This window comes from Lynx rufus, unplaced genomic scaffold (assembly GCF_022079265.1).
Source record: "Lynx rufus isolate CCGP_SWC_20201006 ecotype Redwood Valley unplaced genomic scaffold, mLynRuf1.p SCAF_7, whole genome shotgun sequence".
Classification (NCBI taxonomy): Eukaryota; Metazoa; Chordata; class Mammalia; order Carnivora; family Felidae; genus Lynx; species Lynx rufus.
In genome coordinates this window covers 128,717,981-128,740,710 of record NW_025814889.1, presented here as the reverse complement: position 1 = coordinate 128,740,710, position 22,730 = coordinate 128,717,981, and positions in this window count along the sequence as shown.

Sequence of the window (22,730 nt, the reverse complement as noted above, 5' to 3'; positions counted from 1 at the left end):
CCCTTGCTCTTCCCATAGAGTATTCTGGCTGTTTGCCCAGACTCAAAATTCTCAAAAATTCTATAAACTTAGAAAGCATCCTCCAGCTGCTCTGGACCTTAGCATCTCATGTGTTAGTCCTTTGGCTGAAGGTAAAAACAACTCACTTCAAATGAGCCTAAGCAGCAAAAATAGAAGTGGGGAGGGGGTGCAGGGGTTATTAATGGGACACGTGGATGAGTTACGAAACCCAAGGGAGTAGAACACTGCTGGGCCCCACAAGGGTCGGGAGCCAGTAACTGAGAAGCCAACAGGAAGCAAGATGGCCCCAGATCCATCCCTCTGTGTCCCCAGGTCTGTCTCCACTGACCTCTGCCGTATCTGGATCATTCTCTTCCTCTGCAAAGTCCCTGTGTCTTTTTTCTGTGCGCAGATGGAGAGGATGACTCTTCTACAGCTCCTGCTCTTCCCTGTCCTTGCTTTCTGACACACCAGAGACTGACTAGCTGTCATTTTCTTCCGAGGTGCTAAAACCTGCCACTTATTCATTTCGCTGCAATTAGTAAGGACCCGCAAAGTTCCAGACACCGTCCTAAGTGCACTACGAATATTCACTCATTGAGTCGGGCCCCTCAGAAACCCCAAATCATCACTGTTGGTTAGGGTCTTTTGTTTTTGTTTTTTAAAGTTTATTTATCCATCGAGAGAGAGAGTGGACAAGGAAGTGTACGATGCGGGAAGAGGGAGAGAGAGAATCCCACAGAGCCTGATGCGGGGCTCACACTCACAAACTGTGAGATCATGACCTGAGCCGAAACCAAGAGTCCGATGCCCAGCCAACTGAGCCACAAGGTGTCCCAGTTCGGGTCTTCTGTAAGGGTCCAATAAACAGCATCCCCTCCCGCACCTGAGAGACGAGAATATCAAGCCAAAGTATTGTTTTTATTATTGATAAAGACTAGGTTGGATGTGTATGCTCTCTAAAACTGAACCCCAGAATTGAAGGGACTTACTTACCTTCTCAGACACAGACAAACCTGCCAGGATTGGCCTGGGGCTCTGAGCAAAGATAAGGTGCACTGCCTCAAGGAGAAGCTTAGAACTCATTTACCCTAAGGGCAGCTCAGTCCCAAGGAGAAACCAGGAAGAGCTGAGATGAGTGTGATCCATTTGCTTTTAAATTTACCAAATAGATAAATCCCTTCACCTCCCCTGGGGCAGGGTGTCTGAAGAAGCCAAGAGAGACAGAGAGAGGTCAGGAGGAGTGAAGCAACCTTTCCACGTGGAAACATTGAGAACAGGACAAGCACAGCGTATTAAAACAATCATATTCGGTACCTTTCTTTGTCTTCATCACTTAAGGGTTTTAAATCTTTCATTAAACAGTCTGATTTCCTACTTGGCCTAGTTATTATAGGGTTTATCATTCCAGGCCAATATCCCCAGGGTGTGTGAGTGTGTGCGTGTGTGTGTGCACATGTAATTTCTGAAAATTTTTCATGAATTATGTTTTGGTTGTTTTTCCATCCCACTATTTAAGAAAAAAATTGTTTAACGTTTTATCTTTTGAGAGACAGAGAGCAAGAGAAAGTGTAAACAGGGGACAGGGATAGATAATGGGAGACACAGAATCTAAAGCAGGCTCCAGGTTCTGAGCTGTCAGCACAGAGCCTGATGCAGTGCTTGAACCCACGAACACAGATCATGACTTGAATTGAAAGTGGATTCTCAACCAACTGAGGCACCCAGGTGCCCCCATCTTACTGCTTAAAAAGATGTATTCTCTGGGGCGCCTGGGTGGCTCAGTCGGTTAAGCGTCCGACTTCAGCTCAGGTCACGATCTCGCGGTCCGTGAGTTCGAGCCCCGCGTCGGGCTCTGGGTTGATGGCTCAGAGCCTGGAGCCTGTTTCAGATTCTGTGTCTCCCTCTCTCTGCCCCTCCCCCATTCATGCTCTGTCTCTCTCTGTCTCAAAAATGAATAAACGTTAAAAAAAATTTTTTTAAATAAATAAATAAAAAGATGTATTCTCTCTCTGTGTTAAAAGGAAACTAAAAACAAAAACAAAAACAGAAATAGAGACCACCCATTATGTGTATGTTGTATCCCCTTTATCCACCTTCCATCACTATTGTTTTATTTCGAATCCATTCTCGTCCTCTCTCCAGGGACGTTTCATTTAACTCACTTTTCTTAATCTCTCTTCCACCTCACTCATGATGTTTTCAGCCATGTGGAAGTCTTTATTATTGTGCCTCCTCTTGTAAAAATCTTCATTCTTGTGATGGTTTTATTTTTATCCTTCTCTCTCTTTTTTTTTTCCTGAGATCCACCAGATCACATTTAAACTTTTCTGTTGTTTTATGTTGTTTTATGTTATTTCCCCTGACCAATTTTATGTCCACTTTAGATTAATTTTACAAAGGTTTTTTTTAACATAGTGATAAAATGTCTTTTCAAAATGTGCTTTATAGTAATATTTTGTAGAAAAAATGGCAAAGCCCCAGAGATCGGCTTGATCCTCAAATGCATATAACCCTGATGGGTATTGAGAAGGGCACCTTTTGGGATGAGCACTGGGTGTTGTATGGAAACCAATTTGACAATAAATTTCATATTAAAAAAATAAATAAATAAAAAGTTAACAAACAAACAAACGAACGAACAAATGCATACAACCCTTGTGGTGCCTGGGTGGCTCAGTCGGTTAAGCATTCGACTTTGGCTCAGGTCATGAACTCGTGATTTGTGAGCTCGAGCCCCACATCAGGCTCTGTGCTGACAGCTTGGAGCCTGCTTTGGATTCTGTGTCTCCCTCTCTCTCTGCCCTTCCCCTGCTCATGCTCTGTCTCTCTCTGTCTCTCAAAAATAAATAAATGTTAAAAAAAAAAGTTTTAATGCATACAACCCTCCGACCAACCCACACTCATACACAAGGAACATACCCACAACCTCACCACCACAAACTGCCCGGGGAATGCACAAGACCAACCTCATCATGCCTGTATTTCTATTTGTCAGAACCACCAGACTTGTCAGACTCTCTGGATAGCACTTATCATTTTGACTCTCAATCCCAGCTGGTGATGTATACTCTTTTATTTAACCACTTGCCTACCTTGCTTCATTTCTGGGAAACTCTATTCTCTGCCCTCTGGAACTCATAGTCCATTATCAGCAAAGTCCCTTATATTCTCGCTTCTTCTCTGAGTTATTCCTTCATGTTCCTCCTCTCAGTGAAGCCTGGCCCTAACTAAAGACAGACAGTTAATCTCCTACAGAGTTTTCCAGAGCTGGCTGATTTCCCCCAAATCCCTCTGCACCACTGGACCTGGTATGGTGCTTGCCTGCCCACTCATCAGTGTTTTTTTCTCAAATAATTTTCACTGCTTTCCCCATGGAAAAACCTTGGCTTTGAAGCTTATACCATCAGCTTATACACCATTCACTACCCCACCCCTTCCTGCACTTGTCTACAGAAGTCTGGATCAATCCTCCTCATTCATCAAAGATTTTAGTACCTGGGTCACCTCAACACTCTCTGATACTATTCTCAATTATTTCAGTATCTCTACGTAAGATCCTCCCAATACCACATTCCCTGGGTTTCTTTTTGTCTTCTAGTTCAATGATTTCATTGTCCACCTAACCTAGGCTCTCATTCTTAGAATCACATTTGATTTTACCACTACTCCTGATTGCACTCCCTCCTCAACAGTTTTGTGCATCCTAGGCCCTACCTCCTTTGAAGTGTCCAGCCCATTCTTTCTCTTTTCCCAACACCAATGACTTCTGAATCCAACAAGGACCTTCAATATACTGATTCTGCCACCACTTTCCCAAATCCCATTTCATATGCTTATTTCCCTGCTTATCGAGCTCCGATTTTATGTTCCCTTATGTACATCTTCAAATACTTTCCTTTTTTCTCCCTTCAAGACATCATTAGCCTGGAGAAATAAAAGAATCTTGGTTAGATATTTCCTACCCAAACAAGTGAACCTGTTCATAAGATATGCATATTTACACACATGCGCACACACACACACACACACACGCACATGCACACATTTTCGCTGGGCTTATTTGGCCCTGTGGCCATCAAATTCATATGGGCCCTTTAGGTATATCCAACAGCATAATAATAATTTTTTCCTTTGCCCCTTCATTCTCTCTTCTAGAAAATAGTTGTTAATTTTCTCTCTTCTCAAGTCTTCCACATGTCCTTCCCTACTCTAATCTCAGCTGATAGTAATGCCTTCTGTGACTTTGAAAGCATAGAAGCAATGAGAACCCCAATAAGCTCCTCCGACATACATGAACCCGCCAGATCTAATCCCATGTACTGCGTTCCCTTCTATTGCCAAAAATACACATGCTCCTGTTAAAAGTCTAGTTCTTCTCCTGTGTGGCGGACCCCCTCCTGTCTCACCTCTACAAGAATACTGCTCTCACATTTGCTTCCCTGTTCCCCACCTTAGTGGGATCTCTCTTCTAGCAACTACCCTCAGCACCCTAGCATGCCCATGCTCTTGTATTAGTCAGGGTACTCCAGAGAAGCAGATCCAACCAATATATCTGTATCTATAAACAGAAAGAATTGACTGACCACACAAGCAGAGCTTTTGAACAAGATGATTTTGAAAAAGCCAAGGACATTTTAAGAAAGATGAGATCAAGTTAGAGAAGATTCCTCTCTACTGATTATTAGTTTAAAATTTTTAAAAATAAAGTTCTTGTATGTTTCAAGAAAAAATCTATATCCACATCTTTTAAGAGTGTATTATGAGGAATGGGTTCATGCAACTCTGGAGGTGGAGAAGTCCTATAGTCTGCCATCTGCAAGCTGGAGACCCTACAAGCATTGGAGGCCAGTGGTGTAGTTCCAACCCAAGTCCAAAAACCCAAGAACCAGGAGAACCAATGATGTGAGTTCTAGTCCAAGTTTGAAGGTCTGAGAACCAGTAGCACTGATGATCAGAGTCTCAGTCCAAGTTAGGAGAAGATGGATATCTCTGCTCAGTCAGGCTGAGACAGCAAATTCCCCCTTCCTCCACCTTTTTGTTCTATCCAACCTCTGAACAGATTAGATGATGCCCACCCACACTGGAGAGGGCAATTGCCTTTACTCAATCTATGAATTCAAATGCTCATCTCATCCAGAAACACACACACAGACACACCCAGAAGTAATGTTTAACCACATATCTGGGCACACCATGACCCAGTCAAGTTGACACATAAAAATTAATCCTCACATTTCTCAACCCCACCTTCCTGCAGCTGCTACCCCATTGCTTTGCTCACCTTTATAGCAAAACTCGTGTTGCACTTCGTCACCGCCCATTTTGACCTTACCCACTGGGTTTTCATCTCTACCCTCCAACATCCCAGTAAATGTCATTCTCCTTTTCAACTGAGAAGGGCACCAGCCTCTTCTGAGCGAGTAAAATAAATAAGCTTCTTCATCACCATTTCTTTGTTTATTCGTGCCAGATGGTTAATACTGTTGCCAGGCTGGCTGAGAGCTATACACATTACTCTGTTCTGTAGGGGCTCACTATCTCTTCATCGTCTTGCAAGACTGATCCCAATCACTTCCTTTTCCACAATATTTCCCTTGAATTCTCCACCAGTTCAAAGTGAGGTCTTCGACTTCTGAGTTAGTTTGACACTTCTATCTGTATCTCTCTGATCATGTCTCTAATCTTCTACTTGACATTAAATAAACATGATGGAGGCTGCATTACCAGCCCCAAACCTTTTACTACCCTGTGATATTATAGATCTGCATTCTTGGTGTGGTCAGGAGTACTTGGCGTTGGGCTTTGACGTGTGACTTGCTTTGGCCAATGGGATTGTTAGAGAATGTGTCTCAAGATGAAGCTTGAAATGGACCTGCAGAGCTGGGCCTGTCTTCTTGCATTTCTTTCTTTTTTTAATGTTCATTTATTTTTGAGAGAGAGCACAAGTGGGGGAGGGGCAGAGAGAGAGGGAGACACAGAATCAGAAGCAGGCTCCAGGTTCTGAACTGTGAGCACGGAGCCCGATGCGGGGCTCGAACTCATGAACCACAAGATCATGACCTGAGCCCAAGTTAGACGCTCAATCGACTGAGCCACCCAGGCACCCCTGTCTTCATGCATTTCTGCCTTTTGCCAGGAGAACATCCTGGAGGTACACACTGCTCTAAGAGGATCAGAAGGACCCAAACTACAACTTGAAACCAAGCCCAGCCTAACCTAGACCAGCCAAATCCCAGCCAATCCAGCATCTGCATGAGTGAAAAATACATGCTTGTTTTGCACGCCAGTGTGATTTTGCTAATGTTTTTATACGGCAGTCACAAACTAAACACACATCAATGCAATTTCAGCTCCTTTCTTAGCTGGGGCACTCCTGGAAGGCAAGCTTTCCAGCTTACTCTTTGTACAGCTTTGTGATGACAACTGCATCCAAACATTATAGGATGCTTACTACAGACCCTATGAAAAAGCTGAGGCCCAGAGAGGTTCAGTAAATTATCTAAAGTTCCCTAATGAACCAGTAGTGGAGATGGGGTTCCAATCCAGGCAGCCTGGCTACAAGGGCTTGATGCAATGCATCCATCTGCATAAAAAAAAAGGTTCACAAAAATATTTGTGGATGCAAAGGAGAAAGAAAGGGAAAGATAAAATAAGAGGGGAATTAAGGAAGAGCTCTAAGATTTTTGTTGTATTTTTAAAAAATATTTCTACATTTACTACTGAGAGTTCTGAAGTATCATTGTAGTTTATGCCCTTGAAGAGGATGTTTATCGTTTGGATTGCTCAGGAGTCATTCCTCTCCTAAGAGCACCTGACTACGTTTTGGGAAACACCTGTACCCATATGTCTGGGTGAAGTGTGCATCCTGGCAAGGCCTCTCACTACAGAACCCCTCCATCTACAGGATTTCCTGCCCCTCTGCCACAGAACAGAACAGCCAAGGGATGGTCTTGTGAGCCAAACTGACCCACTGGCCACTCTTCCCAGGACTCAGGTGAGTGGTGGACGTGTGCACACCAGACTCCCTGGTTGGGACCCATGGTTGGGGCTCCTATGCTGAGTTCTCCTTAGCTCTCCCCAGCTCCTCCCCCTTTCCCTGCCCAGTCTCAGCCTCCTTAATTTTTTTTTTTAAAGAGAGAGACACAGGCAGAGAGAGAGAGACAGACAGACAGATAGAATTTGAAGCAGGCTCCAGGCTCTGAGCTGTCAGCACAGAGCCTGACGCGGGGCTCAAACCCATGAACCATGAGATCGTGACCTGAGCCAAACTCAGACGCTCAACTGACTGAGCCACCCAGGTGCCCCTCAGCCTCCTTTAGACTGAGCCACCCAGGTGCCCCTCACCCTGCCAGTGAATCTTCTTGCACCTAAGAAACCCAGGGTTGGTTTCTGTTGCTTGCAACCAAAAACCCTGATTGACTCTATTCTTCTTCCCAAAACAATCCACAGAGCTATGGAACTGTGTGCTCCATTGACCTGAAATCAGGAATGCCTTAGATTTTGAAAGAAGTCCGTTCAAGGCCAAGTTGCCTGTTGGTTGCTCTTTTGCCAACTGTGGTCTGAATGAGAACAGTTCTGGGCCCAGTAGTCAGTGGTTTGAACACATCTACTGTCCGGAGAGGAAAATGAACATGATCTATGTAACAGCTTCTGTCACTAAATCACAGAATGTTAAAGCTAGATAGGCTTTTAGAGAACATCTAGACCAACTCCCTCACTGAACACATGAAAATAAACAAGGCCCTGAGAGGGGAGATGACTTCTCTAGAGATGATCAACTTAACGGCAGGGCAGAGACTAGAATGAGGGTGTCCTGATTCTCATCCAGGTCTGGTTCCACCCCACCACCTGCTGTCCATCTGCCAGAATGTTTCATTCTCTTGGTATAGTGGTTAAGAGGGCAGTTTTAGTGGATAGACCACTGGGCTCATATCTTGGCTAAGTCACTTAGCAACTCTCCAACCTCAAGAGCACTGCTTGACTATTTGCACTTCGGTTTACACATCTGTAAAACAGAGATCATTACAGGATCTAACCCCTAGGACTGTGATGAGTAACAAAGAGTATAAATATATTATCTCAGTACCTGGCAGATAGCAAATGCTCGATGAATATTAGACATCATTACAATTATTCATAGAGGAAGTGACCTTGAATATCAATTCTTCTTCATCTTAGCATTTTAGCAGAGGTAAAGGGAACGCACCAAGCTCATGCATCTTGAAACTGGCATGCTATTCCCACACACCATGCATGCGTTGTCCAAGACCAGGCCATTTTCAGTTGCATTGACAGGAAATCTCAACCTCAGCAGTGAGAACTTACTGATTCATGTAACTGAAAACGATGGGTGCTGATTTCAGTACTGTTGGGTCCATCTACTTACACAGTGGTCTGTCTGTCTCTTTCTCCTCCCACTGCTCCCCCACCTCTTGGCCTTGTTTCCTACTTGGTTGGTTTCATCCTTAAATAAGCCCTGCCCACATGGAGATTCATGTATCTCCAGGCTCAAATTATTATTATTAATTATTTTTATTATTTTGGGTGATAATCCCTGTGGGAAAAAGGAACTATTATTTCTCAACTATTCCTGCAAAATTTCTGGAATTCATGCTGATTAAAGTCAGGTGTTCGAGTCTAAACCAATCATGTTGGCCAGGGGCACTTGAGTGATGAGGCAGCCTGACTAATGTGCCCATTTCTGGATCTGATGGGATGGTCACTCCCACTTAATCACAGAGACAGAGTGTAGAAAGGGATTCAATACCAGAAGAGAGGATGGGGATGTGTGCGCCAATGCAACCAGAATCAGGGGCCCACCTTTCCACTCTTCTCTATTATGGAAAGACCCCTAAGGCACTCATTTGCCATCACTGCTCTTCCCTCTGGCCTCCTCCATTCTGTCAATCTCTTCATTCTGCTTCTATTTCTTCTTAGAACTTAAAGTTTCTTTTTTTAATGTTCATTTATTTATCTTGAGAGGGAGAGACAGAGCACAAGCAGCGAGGGGCAGAGAGAGAGGGAGACAGAGAGAATCCCAAGCAGCCTCTGCATTGTCAGTGCAGAGCTCAATGCAGAGCTCCATCGCCCAAACTGCAAGATCATAACCTGAGCTGAAATCAAGAGTCAGACACTCAACAGACTGAGCCACCCAGGCACCCCTAGAGCTTAACATTTCTGGACTCCTAAAAGATCCCCAGTCCCAAATCTGAGCCTCAGTCACCGTGTACAACTCCCTGCACCAAACATAGAAATGTGGTAACCTATAAGCACAGTTATCTCTGAAGCAGATCTGGAGACTCAGCCAAAAGGGTGACTGACCTACTTCTCTTTTCTTTAGCACCTCAGACCCCTCCTGGGTCAGGGACTCATCCATCAGCAGCCAGGATCCTCTAAAGAAGAAACAGTGGGGGCTCAGATTTGCTGAGAACCGGCATGGCCTTGAGCACGACCAGGGAAAGTCAGAGTCATCCTCTCCTACTGGTTATGGTACCGTAACAGCAAGCAGGCTGCCCACTTCCTCATTCATAAGCCTTGGGGCCATATAAAGGGGCACATTTAAGGGCTTTGGAAGCATGGGTTCTAATACCACATCTGCCATTAGTAGGCAATGACCTTGGGCAGGGCGCTTCTCCTCTTGGACGTCTCAGATTGTCACCTGTAATATAGAAACAATAATATCTATATGCCAGGGGTGACGTGAGCATCAGATGAGACAGTGTATGTGTTGACCTCTGGGGGGCTCAGCACTCTTTGGTCTCCACCCCCTAGGCCCAGCCATTCCCCTCCTTTGGGATGAGCCAGGATCTGGGACAAATATCTCTACCTCCTTAAACAGAAGAATGCCAAACTCGTGAATTAGATCGCAAGACACAAATTGGGCTATGTGTTCAAAGGGTCAACTGTTCAATGGGTGAACAGGTCAGTCAGTGTAGACACACCAGGGCTCTCTTCCTCTTCCTCACCCCTGCAGTGTGAGCGCTGGGACTCCCTCTGGATGTGAGAGGACCCAGTTCTTTTTCTGTCTCTGTCTCTCTGTCTATCCCCTTGTGGCTACTGTTGTAGATTAAGAAATATTAGGGCAGGAGGTTCTCAGCTTTGGGGTCGGCCTTTCTCTTTCTGTCTGTCATCCTGATGCCATACCCTCCAGGGCTGGGGGAGCCTCTCTTGCAGTGGCATACAGCTGTGTGACACTGGGCAAGAAATTTAGACTTTCCTGGCTTCAGTGCTCCTTTCCACAAAATAGAGATAAATAAGACCAGACCTCCATGTCATTGTAAAGGTGATGTGGGATTTCAAGAGCAATGCAACTAGCACAGTGCTTGGAATATTGTAGGTACTAATTATAAGTCATTTATGCTTTGCTCTCGTTCTGCTTTTTTTTTCAATTTTTTTTAACGTTTATTTATTTTTGAGACAGAGAGAGACAGAGCATGAACAGGGGAGGGGCAGAGAGAGAGGGAGACACAGAATCAGAAGCAGGCTCCAGGCTCTGAGCCATCAGTCCAGAGCCCAACGCAGGGCTCGAACTCACGGACCGCGAGATCGTGACCTGAGCTGAAGTTGGACGCTTAACCGACTGAGCCACCCAGGCGCCTCTCTCATTCTGCTTCTTGTAAACATAATGTAAACTGGCTCCCTGGCACAGCTCCATCAAGCAGCTTCTGATAAATGTATATCCTGCCCAGACAGTGGCCAGAACCCAGAACTTTCCTTTTGTTCCACTAGTTGTTTTTTTTTTTTTTTTATTCTCCTTGTTGGAATTCATGTGAACATCAGGTATTCCTGGCATTAGCAAGAACCATTTGTACGTTTGACATCTGACATTGGTCAAAAGGTGTCTGACCAATGTCCTGTCTACTCAGAGCTTCATGCCCTCACCGCAGCCAATAGGATCTTCTGATGGGCTTTTCTTATCTTTTTGGTGGCATTCATCCCATCTCGCTTTGTGGTTAAGGGGAAAAGAGTAGCCATGCATGGAGCCATGGACTTGTAGCCATCCTAGGTGTGAGTCTTGGCTCTCCTAAGTGCCAGCTGGGTGACTTTGGGCATATCATCGCCCCTCTGTGAACCTATTTCCTTTGGCGAGATGAAGATAATAATATTTTCTTCATTAGTGTTGTGAGGATTTGGGGATGGTTATGATATAAACCCATGTACATATTGGGTATTACTGAATATTTTTTCTGTTTTCTAGAAATCTCTCTCCCTCTCCTACTAGACAGTAGGTTCCTTAACGGTGATATATCATTGCATCGACAATACCATTCATTCATTTACCACTCATCATTTATCACTGATATGATTTGATGATGTCAATCATTCATTTGAGAACCCCACAAGTTCTAGAACACAGAACATATCCAATGTGTCGACTAATCAAAGGGATTGATGGGGATTCTCTACTACAATATATTTAATTTATTTCGTTTACAGGACCCCTTGGTAAATAATCTTTCTGATTCATTTCTGGATCCCCATGTCTAGCAGCTCTCCAGCAAATACTTTCTAAAAGAATAATTGAATAAATGAGTGATAGAGAATTCATATCTTTCTTCTCTCCGTTCCTTTGTTTCTCCCTTCCTTTTAGCATACATCTACCACCTAGCTTGTGTTGGCCACTTTACTAGACTTCATTCACTCTGTGCCCTTGGCATACACAGCCTGCGTCACACAGTAAGGAATGGCATAAAGAGGCAGTATGGTGCTGCTGTTTAATTACCAGCCTCTGAACTAAGACTACCTGGGTGTGAATTCCAAATCTGCCACTTACTAACTATATGACCTTGTCCTGGTTAACCAACTCCTTCAACACTTAGCTTCCTCATTTATAAATTAGGAATGATAGTAACTATCTCACAGAACTTTTGTGAGAACTATATCAGTATGTATGTAGAACAGTACTTAGAACAGTACCAATACATATTATTAGTAGTACTACGGGCTGAACTGTGTCCCCTAAAAAGATATGCTGAGTCTAACCCCTGGTATCTGCGACTGTGGCTTTATTTGGAACTAGGGTCGCTGCAGATGTAATCAAGTTAAGATGAAGTCCTTAGGGTAGGACCTAATCCAATATGACTGATGTCCTTATGAGAAAGGGAAATTTGGACACGGAGACACAGACCTGCACAGAGGGAAGATAATGTAAAGACATGGGGAGAACACCATGTGAAGGAAGAGAGAGAGATTGGAGTGAGCCTCTATAAGCCAAGGAATGGCAAGGATTGCCAGCAAATAGCAGAGGCTACAAAGGAGCCAGGAAGGATCCTCCCTTAAAGCCTGGAGAGAGGGCATTGCCCTGCCAACACCTTGGTTTTGGACTTCTACTCTCCAGAACTGTGAGATGATACAGTTCTGTTGTTTTGAGTCAACCCACTGTGGTACCTTGTTATGGAAAGCCACAGAAATGAACACAATTAGCCGCCATTATGAGTATGTGGTTTAAGTGCTTTTTAAAAAAATTTTTAATGTTTATTTATTTATTTTTATGTTTTATTTATTTTTGAGAGCAAGAGAGACAGAGCATAAGTGGGGGAGGGGCAGAGAGAGAGGGAGACACAGAATCTGAAACAGGCTCCAGGCTCTGAGCTGTCAACACAGGGCCGGACAAGGGGCTCAAACTCACAGACTGTGAGATCATGACCTGGGCTGAAGACAGATGCTTAACTGAGCCCCTAGGTACCCCATGTTTATTTATTTTTGAGACAGAGAGAGAGCGCGCAGGGGAGGGGCAGAGAGAGAGGGAGACACAGAATCCAAAGCAGGCTCTAGGCTCCAGCTGTCAGCACAAAGCCTGATGTGGGGCTCAAACCCATGAACTGTAAGATCATGACCTGACCCAAAGTGAGACTCTTAACTGACTGAGCCACCCAGGCACCCCTTAAATGCTTATTGAATACAAGAATGACAAAGGGCACCTGGGTGGCTCAGTCAGTTAAGCATCTGATTCTTGATTTCAGCTCAGGTAATGATCTCACAGTTCATGAGTTCAAGCCCCACATCAGGCTCCATGCTGACAGCACAGAGCCTACTTGGGATTCTCTCTCTCTCTCTCTCTCTCTCTCTCTTCCCCTCCCCATTCACACTGTATCTCTCTCAAAATAAATAAACTTTTAAAAAAAAGAATGAATTCATGTATTTTGGACTCTCTCTCTGGGTTTCTGGGACCCTTTGGGAGTTCAGAGTAATGAAAAGGATTCAGAAATAAATCTGGTTTGCAGAATCTTAGGAGATTTTTTTGCAACCATTGTTTCATGACATCATGGAAACAGGGCCATGAGTATCTTCAGCCTAGTTTACTAGGAAATTTATTTTAAGTGTATTTATTTATTTTGAGAGAGAGAGAGAGAGAGAGAGAGAGAGAGAAAGGGAGGGGCAGAGAGAGGGAGAGAGAGAATCCCATGCAGGCTCCATGCTGACAGCACAGAGCCCAGTGCAGGGCTCAATCCCACAAACTGTGAGGTCATGACCTGAGCCAAAATCAAGAGTAGGCCACTTAACTGATTGAGCCACCCAGGTGCCCCTCACTAGGTGAATTTTAACTGAGGCTTTTATACAAATCACAAAAAAAATGCCTGCTCCCTCACTAATGCCTCCTCATTCTTATACAGCTTCAACCTTATGCCCATCTCCATGATCAAGCCATATCCAAGGACAAGCAACAGGCATATCACACAGATGAAAAGAAACAGCCAGGTCATGCAGCCTCTGTCCCCATTTCAGAAGGTTGATCATCAGAGGTCACATCCTAATGGTCTACTCTCCGAATTTGATTTGATTCTCTCCCATGAGTTCTAAAAGGGTTCCACGTGGAACCAGTCTTCAGTCAAAATTTTAGCACCAAGTATATATATGACTTGAAAATCTCTTCCATGTCCTAAGAGTATTTTTCCATCAAACGTCCTCCTGGTGGTCAGATCAGTTGGAAGGTATGTACCTTCGTGGACTGATGCATATTCATGGTGGACTGAGTTGGTTGCCTACCCAGTATCCTTTTGTCCACTTCTCCTTCTGCCTGCTCTGCAAGCCACAAGCCTTAGGACACTCATACCCCTGAGTTCAGGAATCGATCCTAATTGGTCTAAGTGTAGTCTCATTTCCCTGGCCAAGGGTTGGTTCAGGAATGGGCACTACCCAATTCAGGGCCATAAAATGTGAGGGGTATTCTGCAGATGGGCCAGTGAAAAAATTTCCTCAATCAACCAAAGAGGCAAGGAGGGAGAAGAGGGGAGAGAAGAAAGAGATATAACCTCTCTCCTTCTCCAGACATTACTGACTTTTGATATGACACTTTCAGCCTAAGATGAAGGGAACACCCAGGATAGTGGAGGAGAGATTTACAAAGAATCTGGATCTTTAATACAAATATTGAACTGCTAAATCAACCAATTTGGAAGGCTGACATGTTTTTGGATATGTTCTATTAAATGAGCCTATAAATTTGCTTTATTATTTAAGCCAGATTGAGTCAGTGTCTGATACTAGCAAAATCAAAGCATTTCAATAAATAAAATATAAAATATTTTAAAAACAAAATTAAAATATTGAAAGTAATGTTTATCTTGCTTTTTCACTTACCAAGAGATTTTTCCTACGTCAGTAGATAATCTTTATAAATTAAATTTTATAGGGACATTATTATATTTTGAAAATGCATCATAATTTATTTAACTATTCACACACTTTGGGGTAATCAGGTTATTTCCATTTTTCACTATTATAAATAACATTGATGTCAACATCTATAAACAACCCTATTTAGTTCCTTAAGATGGATTAGAGATATAGAAATTCTGGTTTAAAAATAAAACTTTTTAAAGGTTTCTGACGTTGCCAAACTGCTTTTGAGAAAGACCAAATCAATTTATACTCCCATTAACATGGTATAAGAGAGCCTTTCTCACTACAACATAAGTCATAGGCAATTTATTAAGATAAAAGAATAGTATTCTCATCTTAATTGAAATATTTGATTACTAGTGATGCTGTGTTTCCTTTTATTTAATGGCCACATATATTTTTCTTCACCAAATTGCCTGTTCATGTTCTTACTGATTTTTAATTGAGATTTTACATTTCCCTACAGACCTTTGAGAGCTCTAGGACTAACATGTACAATTAACCTTAAATTCATAATTTACTTTAATACCCAATATAATTTTTACAGTAGGTTTGATTAAACCCATCTTACAGAGGAGAAGACATAGGCTCAGAGAAGTTAGATAACTTTGCAGTAGTCATCAAGGTGTGTTTCAAGTGTGAGGGCAGGTGCGCACACCCAAATACCAACTTGACATTTGCCACTTGGAGTGACTTCAGCTACCACCCACACTGTGCTCTTTTTCCTGAGGGTGGGCCTTTATACCTTGGCAATTGTCTGGTTCTCCATGTAAAAGGGCTTCTGGTAATTCATTTTAATTTTTTTTAACTTTTTATTTATTTTTGAGAGATAGAGACAGAGCATGAGTGGGGGAAGGGCAGAAAGAGTGGGAGACACAGAATCTGAAGCAGGCCCCAGGCTCTGAGCTGTCAGCACAGAGCCCGACGCAGGGCTTGAACTCACAGACCATGAGATCATGACCTGAGCTGAAACCGGATGCTTAACCGACTGGATCACCCAGGTACCCCCCCCCTGATAATTTACTTTTGAAAAAGGTAAGGTTGTATTTCTTCTACTAGGTATGTTTCCTCCTCTTTTGATGACACGTATAACCTCACCCACCTCCCTGTGAGTGAGATATTTCCCACCATCAGAATGCCTCCCAATGTGGCAACTGTAGCAGTAAATACAGATGTTCCTAATGCATGAAATCCGGCCAATAACTGACTATACCACCTGCTTCTTGGTTGTTAGCAAGTGCAGGGATAATTGCATCCCATGCTTGAACTGACAGATGATACAAGTGGTAGGGGACACTTTGAGCTCTCATTTTGATAGAGATCATAAAAGGAATCCAAAGGAGGAAACTGATGGTGTTTATCGGGGCTGGGAACTATAAAGCAGTGGTTTTGAACCTGCATGTAAGAATCACCAGGGAGATTTTTAAAACCGCTCCTACTTCGGGCTACACTCAATACCAACTAAATCAGGATCTCATGGGGTGAGACCCAGACATCAATATTTTTTTAAACTCCCCAGAAAATTCCATTGTGCAGCCAAGTTTAAGCACCAATGCTATAGAATCACACCTCTGATTTCCTGTCCTAAAAAGGAAACCTTGCACTCAGAGATGCAGGAAGGCTTCAGGAGAGAGAAGAAAGGAGTGCTCAGGGAGAGTGTGGTGATCTGGCAGGACCAGCAAGACCACACTGGGATGGCATCATTCCTCACAGCATGCCTCAATGTGAAGACGTCCTTTGATATAAAAGTAAGGTATCTCTGCTTGTTTAGGTGATACATGTTGAGAATCTCCCATCCACCTTTGAGTAAACTTGTACACTGAAAAAGTCAACTCACTGTCCGAAGAGAAGGGCTTGTGTCAAAGACTGAGGCAGGTCCTTGGCTCAGATATCTCTTTTGATCCAGTGAAATAGATAGGAGCTTGGAGGCAGACAGGACCCAGGAACCCTCCTCACTGAGTGTGATAATGCTATGAGACTCCCCCAACTCCAAGCTCCAGTCATGTGCTTCTGAGCCAGACATTTTCCTAGAAGCTGAGTAAAGCTGTAAGAGGATACCTTCCTTGCCACACCAAACAAACCAAAACAAAAAGGGCAAACATGTGGAAGTTACCACTGGCCTCTAAATACAGTGAACTCCCATTTCATCCTTGCCTCTTTTGGTTCTTCTTCACAACTCCACACTCTCTCTCCAGAGGCTAATTAAATGGTAGTTGTCTATGCACAAATGGGCTTCAACATTTCTGTTGTCTCAGAAAAATCTTGCTCTCACATGATCACAATTCAAGCTATTGCTTTATGTTTCCCTGTAGTTATGTGTTTCCTAAGCTTTCTTTCTCATCATAATTAGCAACAATGTTCTAAAAGTCCTCTAGTGCAGAGCAGGAACTACAATTCTCAACTCACATATGGACAGGTCAAGAGCATTCCCAGACCCAAAGCTACACAATGGGAAAGCTGAGGGACACTGAGGCAGGGATGTGCAGAGAGAGACAGCAGTTCAGAGATGATTAGAAAGCAGACAGATGCTCAAAGATCCAAAGAAGGAGAAAGACACAGAGATTCTGGGGGTTACAGAGACATGGAGACATAGGAGAAAAAGACCCAGAGTCAGGACTAGAAGGGTCTTACTTCCTGGTCTGAGAGTAAAGCACCTACAGGCAGGTCTTAGCAACAAAATCTACAGATGGGTGGTGCTAGGTCATTTCCACTGTTCCTTTCCCCTATACAACTGCTGTGACCAGATCAGGGGTGACAAACGAGTTTCAACATGCCAACTGCAATCAATCAGCAGTCACTTAAATGCTGTATTGACAGATTTGAGGCTACATGTGCACGCACAGCAAAAGACTACAGTGATGGAATCGCGATGTCTGCCATGGATGTGGGCGAGGAGAATTACAGTGCGTGTGCCAGGTGTTCATCTTGGAAGCAGATTACTTCTAAATTCAAATTTCAGTTCTAACAGTCTATGATTCAAAGCAACCGTAGCAAAAATGCAAGATCTTTTCACTAGACCACGTTTTTCTCTAAAATTGTGACTATTACCTGCCACCATTGGGTATGAGGAGAAGAAAATATGATACAAGCAATATTTCAAGAGGGAACATTTGTGGTTTTTCTTCTTTTCTCCAAGAGCTTCTAGAAATATGAACATTTTAGAGTGCTAGAGGCTGCTTTTTGCATCCCTTGGAGAGGTGGAAGAAGGGAGACAGCTGGAAAAATTTAGGACAGTTCTAAATTATTTAAGACCCTTTGCTTTACTCGTACTTTCCAAAAGAACACAGGCACCAAGGTTTCAGCCACATGCACCCTGCCCGCTCAGTAAGAAATATGGAAGCTTAGGCTGCAAAAACTGAAAACCACAGCATGTGCTCAGAAACATCTGAAAGCTGGAGTTTAGTGATTTGTGTTTTACAGTACAAGCACTCTGTTCTCCAGGAACTGAAATCTGTGAAGGAGGAGGAATCATTGGCAAGGAGTTCAGATACATGGTGGTTCAAAGGGTGGTGATCTTTGGGAACAGAATATTCTAGCTTGGGGCCTAGCACCAGGCTGCCCTTGGGGGGTCTAGCCGTCCTATGCCTTCCGGCAGAGGCATCTCTATAATGAGATGCTCTGGGCTGAGACATCTAGAAACTGATTTTAGATTCTAAGAACAGTGGGCCCTTGAACAACATGGGGGTTATGGGCACTGATCCTCTCACACAGTTGAAATTCTGAGTGTAATTTCTGACTCCCCAGAAACTTAACTATTAATAGCCTACTGTTCGCCTGAAGTTTATGATAACATAAACAGTCGATGAACACCTCTTTTGTATGTTGTATGTATTTTTATGCAGTATTTTTGTAGTAAAGGAAGCTAGAGGAAAGAAAATGTTAATAAAATGACAAAGAAGAAGAAATACACTTATAGTGCCATAGTGTGAAAACTCCATGCAGAAGTGGACCCGCACGGTTCAAACCCAGTTGTTCAAGGGTCAAGTATATTTCAGAAATCTTCTCATCTCTTTCTGACTCTCCTACTGCCACCCTGGATGAGATCCTCATTAATGTTCTCGCAGACTCTACCAAGGTCTTGTTTCTCCTCTCTTTGTCTCTTGTAACACACTTGTTCATCCTCAACGCCACAACCACACTGAACTTTTCAAAGTGTACCCTTGACTGTATCGCTCCTGTTGAAAACCCTTGATGGCTCCTTTTACCTTTGGATAAAATCCAAGGTCCTGATAATGTCCTAGGAGATCTGACCTTACCCACGACTTCTGATCCCCACTTGTAATATGCCGCTACCTCCAACACAGTTGAGTTTTCCTGCGGAATGTGCTCTCTTCCCTTCATTCCTGTCTTCGCTCAGGTGGCTCCATATGAAATTGATGATCCATAGGTGTTCACCTGGAGAATTCTTTAGCCCTCCATTTTGCCTCCTTCTGCATATCATGATATTTACCATATTTTGCTAAAACAAGTATATTTTTTTCTTTGCTCTTCCAGACAGGAGATCCTTGAGAATAAGAGCCAACCTTCTCATCCCTAATTTTTGCCATCTGAATTTGTGCCAGGCACCTTACAAATCTTTGTTCAATAATACAATGAATGAATGATATAAAAAAAAAAAGTACCTACCTTATACAAGACTCAGTCCTGTTCTTTAGCAAATTTACCCGAGGTAACAGTGCACCTTAAAAGGATTAAACCAAAGTCAACTTGAAATTTTAAATGGGTTATACTAATAGTCTACCTACCCTTTTTCTAACTAATCTTCCCATTTTGACCATTTTTTCAGTGAAAACTTACTCAGCTTCCCATCTCTTTCCAGTCATGTGGAGCTATTGGCCCTCCTCATGCCTGCCTTAACAGCTAAGTTCACATCTTCACTTCAGCACAAAGGGAATCTCAATTTCATATATCAATGTAAACGTCAGTCTCCCAAGCTAGAATCCAAGTGTCTTGAAGGCAGCAATTGTGGTTGGCTTGTTTGTCTTGGGAGTAAAAAAACCACAGTGCAGACAGTAATCATGTACTACTTTTTAAAATAAACAAGTGAATTCTTTTTTATTATAATAACTTATATTTACTGAGTACATATTAACTTCTCACAATGAGATGAGGTAGCTACTATAGTTTTGCTTATTTTGTAAATGAACAAATGGTGGCCTCTAGATGTTAGGTGACTTGTCTGAGGTTAAATTACTCCCAAGTGGCTGAACCAAAACTTGAAGCTGGAACACCATCTAGTGCCTCGATGAATGGATGAGTAGATGGATGAGTAGATGGAGTGATGGGTGGATAAGTGACTTATGGGTGGGCAGATGGATAGATGGATGATGGATGGATGGGTGGGTGGAGGGATACGTGAATGGACAGGTAAATGGCCAGGGCTCTGAAATCATATGGAAACATTAGACATTCTTCACCACCATCGCCCCCTGATGTCTTGAGAAGACTAGCAATTCTAGTATTCATTTATGAAATAATTTCAGTGGGAAGGAGAAGAGAAAATCTGAAAGAAAAAGCTTAGATTGATTCACCAAAAAAGGAGAGTGCCTTACTACCTATATCCTATCTGCAAATTTATTTTAATAAATAAATAAATTTTTTAAGTCTTTGTCCAGATTCCCTCATTTGTTTTGCTCTCTGAATATTGCTGTGTTTGTGTGTGTGTGTGTGTGTGTGTGTGTGTTAAGATGAGAAAATTTTTTCCCATTTACAAAGGAAATATTGGTATTTTATATTGTAAAAGAAATTATATTGGGGCACCTGGGTAGCTCAGTCAGTTAAGTGTCTGACTTTGGCCCAGGTCACGATCTCACAGTTTGTGGGTTCGAGCCCCGCATCGGGCTCTGTGCTGACAGCTCAGAGCCTGAAGCCTGCTTCGGATTCTGTGTATCCCTCTCTCTCTCTACCCCTCCCCTCCTCATGCTTTGTCTCTCTCTGTCTCTCAAAAATAAACGTTGAAAAAAAATTTTTTTAAGAAAATTATATGAATGCACTACAAGAGACAAATGGATTTATCTGGTTTCAAATGCTGCTAGAAAAAAAAAAATTATTTCTCCCTGACTCTTGATGCTTTCCTGTTCCAGAAGGAATTCCCACTTAGTCTAATTAGGCTCTCTCTCTTCTTCACTGGGTCTCCATCACTCATTAGTTTCCAGCTGGGTGATGCATTACAAGGAGCTTTCTAATTACCTTCATTTTGTAGACATCCTAACTTGCAGGTGGCCAATGAATGCTTACTTAAGCCAGATTGCTGATCTCCACTGACCAGTGACCTGATACCTACAATCTGCTTGTTCTCCCTTTCTTATCCTATTAGGAAACCAGGAACCAAGACTCACACCAAACAGAATAAAGAGTATCACCATTACAGGTCTCTTAAAGGATTGACATACTCAAGGTAAAGAAGCAGGGATTCACTTTCTGTACCTTCTCAAAGCCTAGAGTTTAACACAAGATTTCTCCATCAGACCATCCTGGTCCAACAGTAGCTCTCTCTGTGCTCCATCATATAAGACCTATAGCTTGTTGCCAGCAATCACACCACTCTCTTCAACACATCGGCAGCTCACGGAAATTTTCAATAATCAGTGTTGCCGTATAATTTATCATCCAAATTAGGGAACTTGGGGAAGTCAAAGTAGGCACTATTGCAGCTACACCAGGAAAAAAAAGTGCCAACTAGGACCATCCTGATCAATAACCCTATCAATAACTGACTCAGGCATTTGTACATTTCTCCCCTTAACCTCCACCCATGTTTTCCAAGTCAGGTTAGGCTTTGTGGTCAGGCCCCTGGCCCTCTGACTCAGCTCTCACTGGACACACTGTGCGCCTGCACCAAACTCCCCATGTAACAGAGGTTTACTTTATCATGATTGCTTGGGTCATTGTGTTCCCTCAGAGACTATATGCTACATGATGGCACGCACTGGGTCTCTCCTGTGTCCCTAGCGCTTAGCACAGTTCCTTATACACAGTAAGTCTCTAATAAATAATTGTTTTGCCCTTGAATGTAGAGAACATACCCTGTAACCTGGTGACTTGTGACCCAATTAAGGCCTTCAGATCGTGGTAGTAAAGTTGATGACAATTCACCCATCCATTCATTTTTCGATTAATTTAGATAAATGTAAATAAGTGTAAACAATAATAAAAGTAACTGATTCACATTCACAATTGCACCAAGAATCATAAAATACCTAGGAATAAACCTAACCAAAGATGTAAAAAATCTGTATGCTGAAAACTATAGAAAGCTTATGAAGGAAATGAAGAAGATATAAACAAATGGAAAAACATTCCGTGCTCATGGATTGGAAGAATAAATATTGTTAAAATGTCAATACTACCAAAAGCTATCTACACATTCAATGCAATCCCAATCAAAATTGCACCAGCATTCTTCTCGAAGTTAGAACAAGCAATCCTAACATTTGTAAGGAACCACAAAAGACCCCGAATAGCCAAAGTAATTTTGAAGAAGACCAAAGCTGGAGGCATCACAATCCCAGACTTTAGCCTCTACTACAAAGCTGTAATCATCAAGACAGCATGGTATTGGCACAAAAACAGACACATAGACCAATGGAATAGAATAGATACTCCAGAATTGGACCCAAAAAAGTATGACCAACTAATATTTGACAAAGCAGGAAAGAATATCCAGTGGAAAAAAAGACAGTCTCTTTAACAAATGATGCTGGGAGAACTGGACAGCAACATGCAGAAGATTGAAACTAGACCACTCTCTTACACCACTCACAAAAATAAACCCAAAATGGATAAAGGACCTGAATGTGAGACAGGAAACCATCAAAACCCTAGAGGAGAAAGCAGGAAAAAACCTCTCTGACCTCAGCCGTAGCAATTTCTTACTTGACACATCCCCAAAGGCAAGGGAATTAAAAGCAAAAATGAACTATTGGGACCTCATGAAGATAAAAAGCTTCTGCACAGCAAAGGAAACAACCAACAAAACTAAAAGGCAACCAACAGAATGGGAAAAGATATTTGCAAATGACATATCGGACAAAGGGCTAGTATCCAAAATCTATAAAGGACCCACAAAACTCCACACCTGAAAAACAAATAATCCAGTGAAGAAA